General features: G+C 30.2%; 5 non-coding genes and 3 pseudogenes across 5 annotated transcripts; all 8 read left to right on the plus strand.

Moving 5' to 3' along the window:
* The first annotated feature begins 747 nt into the window (after positions 1-747).
* Positions 748-866, plus strand: LOC119664226. The gene has a single exon (XR_005251155.1). It is a non-coding gene; the product is annotated as a 5S ribosomal RNA (ribosomal RNA).
* A 1184-nt stretch (positions 867-2050) lies between these two features.
* On the plus strand, positions 2051-2168 carry LOC119664222 (annotated as a pseudogene).
* An 895-nt stretch (positions 2169-3063) lies between these two features.
* On the plus strand, positions 3064-3182 carry LOC119664220. The gene has a single exon (XR_005251152.1). It is a non-coding gene; the product is annotated as a 5S ribosomal RNA (ribosomal RNA).
* Positions 3183-4135: 953 nt separating this feature from the next.
* On the plus strand, positions 4136-4254 carry LOC119664224. The gene has a single exon (XR_005251153.1). It is a non-coding gene; the product is annotated as a 5S ribosomal RNA (ribosomal RNA).
* Positions 4255-5153: 899 nt separating this feature from the next.
* On the plus strand, positions 5154-5272 carry LOC119664225. The gene has a single exon (XR_005251154.1). It is a non-coding gene; the product is annotated as a 5S ribosomal RNA (ribosomal RNA).
* Positions 5273-6091: 819 nt separating this feature from the next.
* Positions 6092-6209, plus strand: LOC119664221 (annotated as a pseudogene).
* An 833-nt stretch (positions 6210-7042) lies between these two features.
* LOC119664223 lies at positions 7043-7160 on the plus strand (annotated as a pseudogene).
* A 963-nt stretch (positions 7161-8123) lies between these two features.
* On the plus strand, positions 8124-8242 carry LOC119664227. The gene has a single exon (XR_005251156.1). It is a non-coding gene; the product is annotated as a 5S ribosomal RNA (ribosomal RNA).
* Positions 8243-8760: the final 518 nt, after the last annotated feature.

The following is an 8760-nucleotide window of genomic DNA, read 5'->3' on the forward strand; positions in this document are numbered from 1 at the left end:
GCACAAGTTTTGTTCAGTTCCATATAAAATGTACAATAGGCATGTATGCGAGTGCGAGTGCAAGTGTGAGTACGAGTGCCAGCGTAAATGAAAACCTTAAATGATAGAAAACTTTTCAAGTAAAATTACTATTTAAGAAGCTTTGCTTATATTCCTTGTCTTTATTGAATAAAATTTAATAAAACAACATTCTATTGATTGCGCCTATTTATTAGCACTAGCACTAGCAATAGCACTAGCACTAGCAGTAGCAGTAGCACTAGCAGTAGCACTAGCAGTAGCACTAGCAGTAGCACTAGCAGTAGCACTAGCATTCATATGTTAAATTTTTTAATAAAAATATAAGTATGTATAATAATTTTATTCTTCCTTAAAGATAAAGTTAAAGTTAATATTTAAGTTAATATTACAGGCAATAGTACTACATAATTAAGCATGTAAAATACAAACACGGATATGTTCAATAACAGTTTTAGTTTAATTTTTCTATTCTGTTCATATTAACTTCACTAGAGAAGAAGAAAAAAGAAACTTTTCTATTTTATTTTATTTAAATTGAAATGAAAAATAAAATAAAATAGCTTTGAAAATAGTTTTAGAGTATTTTCTATTTTCTATTTTCTATTTTCCATTTTCCATATTATATATAGTACGTAGTAAGTAGTACGAATAAGAATAAGAATAAGAATAAGAATAAGAATAAGATTAAAATACTGGTAGATGTAGATTTTTTGAAACACTTTCTTTGCCAACGACCATACCACGTTGAATACATCGGTTCTCGTCCGATCACCGAAATTAAGCAGCGTCGGTCGCGGTTAGTACTTAGATGGGGGACCGCTTGGGAACACCGCGTGTTGTTGGCTCCACAACACTTTTTTACTTTTTTCCTTTTTTTTGCGGTTTTAATTTTTTTTTATTTTATTTTGTTACTAATAATATTTTTCTTTATATCACATATCTATTATTTATTTATATAAAATGCAATTATTTAACTAATTTCTGCTGTATACGTATATTCGCATCATTTTTAATTTTGAAATTGTAATCGTGTCGTATACGAAATGCACGTAAGCTCAAGATTTGTTCAGTTCCATATAAAATGTACAATAGGCATGCATGCGAGTGCGAGTGCAAGTGTGAGTACGAGTGCCAGCGTGAATGAAAACCTTAAATGATAGAAAACTTTTCAAGTAAAATTACTAATTAAGAAGCTTTGCTTATATTCCTTGTCCTTATTGAATAAAATTTAATAAAACAACAATCTATTGATTGCGCCTATTTATTAGCACTAGCACTAGCACTAGCACTAGCACTAGCACTAGCACTAGCACTAGCACTAGCACTAGCACTAGCACTAGCAATAGCACTAGCACTAGCACTAGCACTCTAGCACTAGCTACTAGCACTAGCACTAGCACTAGCACTAGCACTAGCACTAGCACTAGCACTAGCACTAGCACTAGCACTAGCACTAGCACTAGCAATAGCACTAGCACTAGCACTAGCACTAGCACTAGCACTAGCACTAGCACTAGCACTAGCACTAGCACTAGCACTAGCACTAGCACTAGCACTAGCACTAGCACTAGCAGTAGCACTAGCACTAGCACTAGCAGTAGCACTAGCATTCATATGTTAAATTTTTTAATAAAAATATAAGTATGTATAAAATTTTATTCTTCCTTAAAGATTAAGTTAAAGTTAAAGTTAATATTGAAGTTAATATTACAGGCAATAGTACTACATAATTAAGCATGTAAAATACAAACACGGATATGCTCAATAACAGTTTTAGTTTAATTTTCCTATTCTGTTCATATTAACTTCACTAGAGAAGAAGAAAAAAGAAACTTTTCTATTTTATTTTATTTAAATTGAAATGAAAAATAAAATAAAATAGCTTTGGAAATTGCTTTAGAGTATTTTCTATTTTCCATTTTCCATTTTTCATATTATATATAGTACGTAGTAAGTAGTACGTATAAGAATAAGAATAAGAATAAGATTAAAATACTGGTAGATGTAGATTTTTTGAAACACTTTCTTCGCCAGCGACCATACCACGTTGAATACATCGGTTCTCGTCCGATCACCGAAATTAAGCAGCGTCGGGCGCGGTTAGTACTTAGATGGGGACCGCTTGGGAACACCGCGTGTTGTTGGCATCACAACACTTTTTTACTTTTTTCCTTTTTTTTGCGGTTTTAATTTTTTTTTATTTTATTTTGTTACTAATAATATTTTTCTTTATATCACATATCTATTATTTATTTATATAAAATGCAATTATTTAACTAATTTCTGCTGTATACGTATATTCGCATCATTTTTAATTTTGAAATTGTAATCGTGTCGTATACGCAATGCACCGTAAGCACAAGTTTTGTTCAGTTCCATATAAAATGTACAATAGGCATGCATGCGAGTGCGAGTCCAAGTGTGAGTACGAGTGCCAGCGTGAATGAAAACCTTAAATGATAGAAAACTTTTCAAGTAAAATTACTAATTAAGAAGCTTTGCTTATATTCCTTGTCTTTATTGAATAAAATTTAATAAAACAACAATCTATTGATTGCGCCTATTTATTAGCACTAGCACTAGCACTAGCACTAGCACTAGCACTAGCATTCATATGTTAAATTTTTTAATAAAAATATAAGTATGTATAATAATTTTATTCTTCCTTAAAGATAAAATTAAAGTTAAAGTTAATATTGAAGTTAATATTACAGGCAATAGTACTACATAATTAAGCATGTAAAATACAAACACGGATATGTTCAATAACAGTTTTAGTTTAATTTTTCTATTCTGTTCATATTAACTTCACTAGAGAAGAAGAAAAAAGAAACTTTTCTATTTTATTTTATTTAAATTGAAATGAAAAATAAAATAAAATAGCTTTGGAAATAGCTTTAGAGTATTTTCTATTTTCCATTTTCCATTTTCCATATAATATATAGTACGTAGTAAGTAGTACGTATAAGAATAAGAATAAGAATAAGAATAAGAATAAGATTAAAATACTGGTAGATGTAGATTTTTTGAAACGCTTTCTTTGCCAACGACCATACCACGTTGAATACATCGGTTCTCGTCCGATCACCGAAATTAAGCAGCGTCGGGCGCGGTTAGTACTTAGATGGGGGACCGCTTGGGAACACCGCGTGTTGTTGGCTCCACAACACTTTTTTACTTTTTTCCTTTTTTTTGCGGTTTTAATTTTTTTTTATTTTATTTTGTTACTAATAATATTTTTCTTTATATCACATATCTATTATTTATTTATATAAAATGCAATTATTTAACTAATTTCTGCTGTATACGTATATTCGCATCATTTTTAATTTTGAAATTGTAATCGTGTCGTATACGAAATGCACGTAAGCTCAAGTTTTGTTCAGTTCCATATAAAATGTACAATAGGCATGCATGCGAGTGCGAGTGCAAGTGTGAGTACGAGTGCCAGCGTGAATGAAAACCTTAAATGATAGAAAACTTTTCAAGTAAAATTACTAATTAAGAAGCTTTGCTTATATTCCTTGTCCTTATTGAATAAAATTTAATAAAACAACAATCTATTGATTGCGCCTATTTATTAGCACTAGCACTAGCACTAGCACTAGCACTAGCACTAGCACTAGCACTAGCACTAGCACTAGCAATAGCACTAGCACTAGCACTAGCACTAGCACTAGCACTAGCACTAGCAGTAGCACTAGCATTCATATGTTAAATTTTTTAATAAAAATATAAGTATGTATAAAATTTTATTCTTCCTTAAAGATTAAGTTAAAGTTAAAGTTAATGTTACAGGCAATAGTACTACATAATTAAGCATGTAAAATACAAACACGGATATGTTCAATAACAGTTTTAGTTTAATTTTCCTATTCTGTTCATATTAACTTCACTAGAGAAGAAGAAAAAAGAAACTTTTCTATTTTATTTAAATTGAAATAAAAATAAAATAAAATAGCTTTGGAAATAGCTTTAGAGTATTTTCTATTTTCCATTTTCCATTTTCCATATAATATATAGTACGTAGTAACTAGTACGTATAAGAATAAGAATAAGAATAAGAATAAGATTAAAATACTGGTAGATGTAGATTTTTTGAAACGCTTTCTTTGCCAACGACCATACCACGTTGAATACATCGGTTCTCGTCCGATCACCGAAATTAAGCAGCGTCGGGCGCGGTTAGTACTTAGATGGGGGACCGCTTGGGAACACCGCGTGTTGTTGGCTTCACAACACTTTTTTACTTTTTTCCTTTTTTTTGCGGTTTTAATTTTTTTTTATTTTATTTTGTTACTAATACTATTTTTCTTTATATCACATATCTATTATTTATTTATATAAAATGCAATTATTTAACTAATTTCTGCTGTATACGTGGTGTACTCGCATCATTTTTAATTTTGAATTTTGAATTTTGAAAATCGTAATCGTGTCGTATACGCTATGCACCGTAAGCACAAGTTTTGTTCAGTTCCATATAAAATGTACAATAGGCATGTATGCGAGTGCGAGTGCAAGTGTGAGTACGAGTGCCAGCGTGAATGAAAACCTTAAATGATAGAAAACTTTTCAAGTAAAAATACTAATTAAGAAGCTTTGCTTATATTCCTTGTCTTTATTGAATAAAATTTAATAAAACAACAATCTATTGATTGCGCCTATTTATTAGCACTAGCACTAGCACTAGCACTAGCACTAGCACTAGCATTCATATGTTAAATTTTTTAATAAAAATATAAGTATGTATAAAATTTTATTCTTCCTTAAAGATTAAGTTAAAGTTAAAGTTAATATTGAAGTTAATATTACAGGCAATAGTACTACATAATTAAGCATGTAAAATACAAACACGGATATGCTCAATAACAGTTTTAGTTTAATTTTCCTATTCTGTTCATATTAACTTCACTAGAGAAGAAGAAAAAAGAAACTTTTCTATTTTATTTTATTTAAATTGAAATGAAAAATAAAATAAAATAGCTTTGGAAATTGCTTTAGAGTATTTTCTATTTTCCATTTTCCATTTTTCATATAATATATAGTACGTAGTAAGTAGTACGTATAAGAATAAGAATAAGAATAAGATTAAAATCTGGTAGATGTAGATTTTTTGAAACACTTTCTTTGCCAACGACCATACCACGTTGAATACATCGGTTCTCGTCCGATCACCGAAATTAAGCAGCGTCGGGCGCGGTTAGTACTTAGATGGGGGACCGCTTGGGAACACCGCGTGTTGTTGGCTCCACAACACTTTTTTCCCTTTTTTTCCGGTTTTAATTTTTTTTTATTTTATTTTGTTACTAATAATATTTTTCTTTATATCACATATCTATTATTTATTTATATAAAATGCAATTATTTAACTAATTTCTGCTGTATACGTATATTCGAATCATTTTTAATTTTGAAATTGTAATCGTGTCGTATACGAAATGCACGTAAGCACAAGATTTGTTCAGTTCCATATAAAATGTACAATAGGCATGCATGCGAGTGCGAGTGCAAGTGTGAGTACGAGTGCCAGCGTGAATGAAAACCTTAAATGATAGAAAACTTTTCAAGTAAAATTACTAATTAAGAAGCTTTGCTTATATTCCTTGTCCTCATTGAATAAAATTTAATAAAACAACAATCTATTGATTGCGCCTATTTATTAGCACTAGCACCAGAACTAGCACTAGCACTAGCACTAGCACTAGCATTCATATGTTAAATTTTTTAATAAAAATATAAGTATGTATAAAATTTTAATTCTTCCTTAAGAAGTAAAGTTAAGTTAATTTGAAGTTTAATATTAGGCAAACTACTACAAATTTAAACATGTAAACTACAACACGGAATTTCAATAACAGTTTAGTTAATTTTCCTATTCTGTTCATATTAATTCACTAGAGAGAGAAAAAGAAACTTTTCTATTTTTTTTAGCTTTGGAAATTGCTTAGAAGTATTTTCATTTTCCATTTTTATATAATATATAGTAGTAGTAAGTAGTAGTATAAGAATAAGAATAAGAATAAGATTAAAATACTGGTAGATGTAGATTTTTTGAAACACTTTCTTTGCCAACGACCATACCACGTTGAATACATCGGTTCTCGTCCGATCACCGAAATTAAGCAGCGTCGGGCGCGGTTAGTACTTAGATGGGGACCGCTTGGGAACACCGCGTGTTGTTGGCTCCACAACACTTTTTTACTTTTTTCCTTTTTTTTGCGGTTTTAATTTTTTTTTATTTTATTTTGTTACTAATAATATTTTTCTTTATATCACATATCTATTATTTATTTATATAAAATGCAATTATTTAACTAATTTCTGCTGTATACGTATATTCGCATCATTTTTAATTTTGAAATTGTAATCGTGTCGTATACGAAATGCACGTAAGCTCAAGTTTTGTTCAGTTCCATATAAAATGTACAATAGGCATGCATGCGAGTGCGAGTGCAAGTGTGAGTACGAGTGCCAGCGTGAATGAAAACCTTAAATGATAGAAAACTTTTCAAGTAAAATTACTAATTAAGAAGCTTTGCTTATATTCCTTGTCCTTATTGAATAAAATTTAATAAAACAACAATCTATTGATTGCGCCTATTTATTAGCACTAGCACTAGCACTAGCACTAGCACTAGCACTAGCACTAGCATTCATATGTTAAATTTTTTAATAAAAATATAAGTATGTAAAATTATTCTTCCTTAAAGATTAAGTTAAAGTTAAAGTTAATATTACAGGCAATAGTACTACATAATTAAGCATGTAAAATACAAACACGGATATGTTCAATAACAGTTTTAGTTTAATTTTCCTATTCTGTTCATATTAACTTCACTAGAGAAGAAGAAAAAAGAAACTTTTCTATTTTATTTTAGCTTTGGAAATTGCTTTAGAGTATTTTCTATTTTCCATTTTTCATATAATATATAGTACGTAGTAAGTAGTACGTATAAGAATAAGAATAAGAATAAGATTAAAATACTGGTAGATGTAGATTTTTTGAAACACTTTCTTTGCCAACGACCATACCACGTTGAATACATCGTTCTCGTCCGATCACCGAAATTAAGCAGCGTCGGGCGCGGTTAGTACTTAGATGGGGGACCGCTTGGGAACACCGCGTGTTGTTGGCTTCACAACACTTTTTTACTTTTTTCCTTTTTTTCCGGATTTAATTTTTTTTTATTTTATTTTGTTACTAATAATATTTTTCTTTATATCACATATCTATTATTTATTTATATAAAATGCAATTATTTAACTAATTTCTGCTGTATACGTATACTCGCATCATTTTTAATTTTGAATTTTGAATTTTGAAAATCGTAATCGTGTCGTATACGCAATGCACCGTAAGCACAAGATTTGTTCAGTTCCATATAAAATGTACAATAGGCATGTATGCGAGTGCGAGTGCAAGTGTGAGTACGAGTGCCAGCGTGAATGAAAACCTTAAATGATAGAAAACTTTTCAAGTAAAATTACTATTTAAGAAGCTTTGCTTATATTCCTTGTCTTCATTGTATAAAATTTAATAAAACAACAATCTATTGATTGCGCCTATTTATTAGCACTAGCACTAGCACTAGCACTAGCACTAGCACTAGCACTAGCACTAGCAGTAGCACTAGCACTAGCACTAGCAGTAGCACTAGCATTCATATGTTAAATTTTTTAATAAAAATATAAGTATGTATAATAATTTTATTCTTCCTTAAAGATTAAGTTAAAGTTAAAGTTAATGTTACAGGCAATAGTACTACATAATTAAGCATGTAAAATACAAACACGGATATGTTCAATAACAGTTTTAGTTTATATTCTCTTTCTCCTATTTCTGTTCAAATTAATCTATCAGCTAGAGAAGAAAAGACAAAAAGAAACTTTTCTATTTATTTATTATTTGGAACATCTTGAAAATAGATTAAAATAAAAATAAAATATGCCTATTTAGATGTTATTTCTATTTTCTATTTTCCATTTTCCATATTATATATAGTACGTAGTAAGTAGTACGAATAAGAATAAGAATAAGAATAAGAATAAGAATAAGATTAAAATACTGGTAGATGTAGATTTTTTGAAACACTTTCTTTGCCAACGACCATACCACGTTGAATACATCGGTTCTCGTCCGATCACCGAAATTAAGCAGCGTCGGTCGCGGTTAGTACTTAGATGGGGGACCGCTTGGGAACACCGCGTGTTGTTGGCTCCACAACACTTTTTTACTTTTTTCCTTTTTTTTGCGGTTTTAATTTTTTTTTATTTTATTTTGTTACTAATAATATTTTTCTTTATATCACATATCTATTATTTATTTATATAAAATGCAATTATTTAACTAATTTCTGCTGTATACGTATATTCGCATCATTTTTAATTTTGAAATTGTAATCGTGTCGTATACGAAATGCACGTAAGCTCAAGATTTGTTCAGTTCCATATAAAATGTACAATAGGCATGCATGCGAGTGCGAGTGCAAGTGTGAGTACGAGTGCCAGCGTGAATGAAAACCTTAAATGATAGAAAACTTTTCAAGTAAAATTACTAATTAAGAAGCTTTGCTTATATTCCTTGTCCTTATTGAATAAAATTTAATAAAACAACAATCTATTGATTGCGCCTATTTATTAGCACTAGCACTAGCACTAGCACTAGCACTAGCACTAGCACTAGCACTAGCACTAGCACTAGCACTAGCACTAGCAATAGCACTAGCACTAGCACTA

Source organism: Teleopsis dalmanni, unplaced genomic scaffold, assembly GCF_002237135.1.
Source record: "Teleopsis dalmanni isolate 2A unplaced genomic scaffold, ASM223713v2 unscaffolded_contig_1634, whole genome shotgun sequence".
NCBI lineage: Eukaryota > Metazoa > Arthropoda > Insecta > Diptera > Diopsidae > Teleopsis > Teleopsis dalmanni.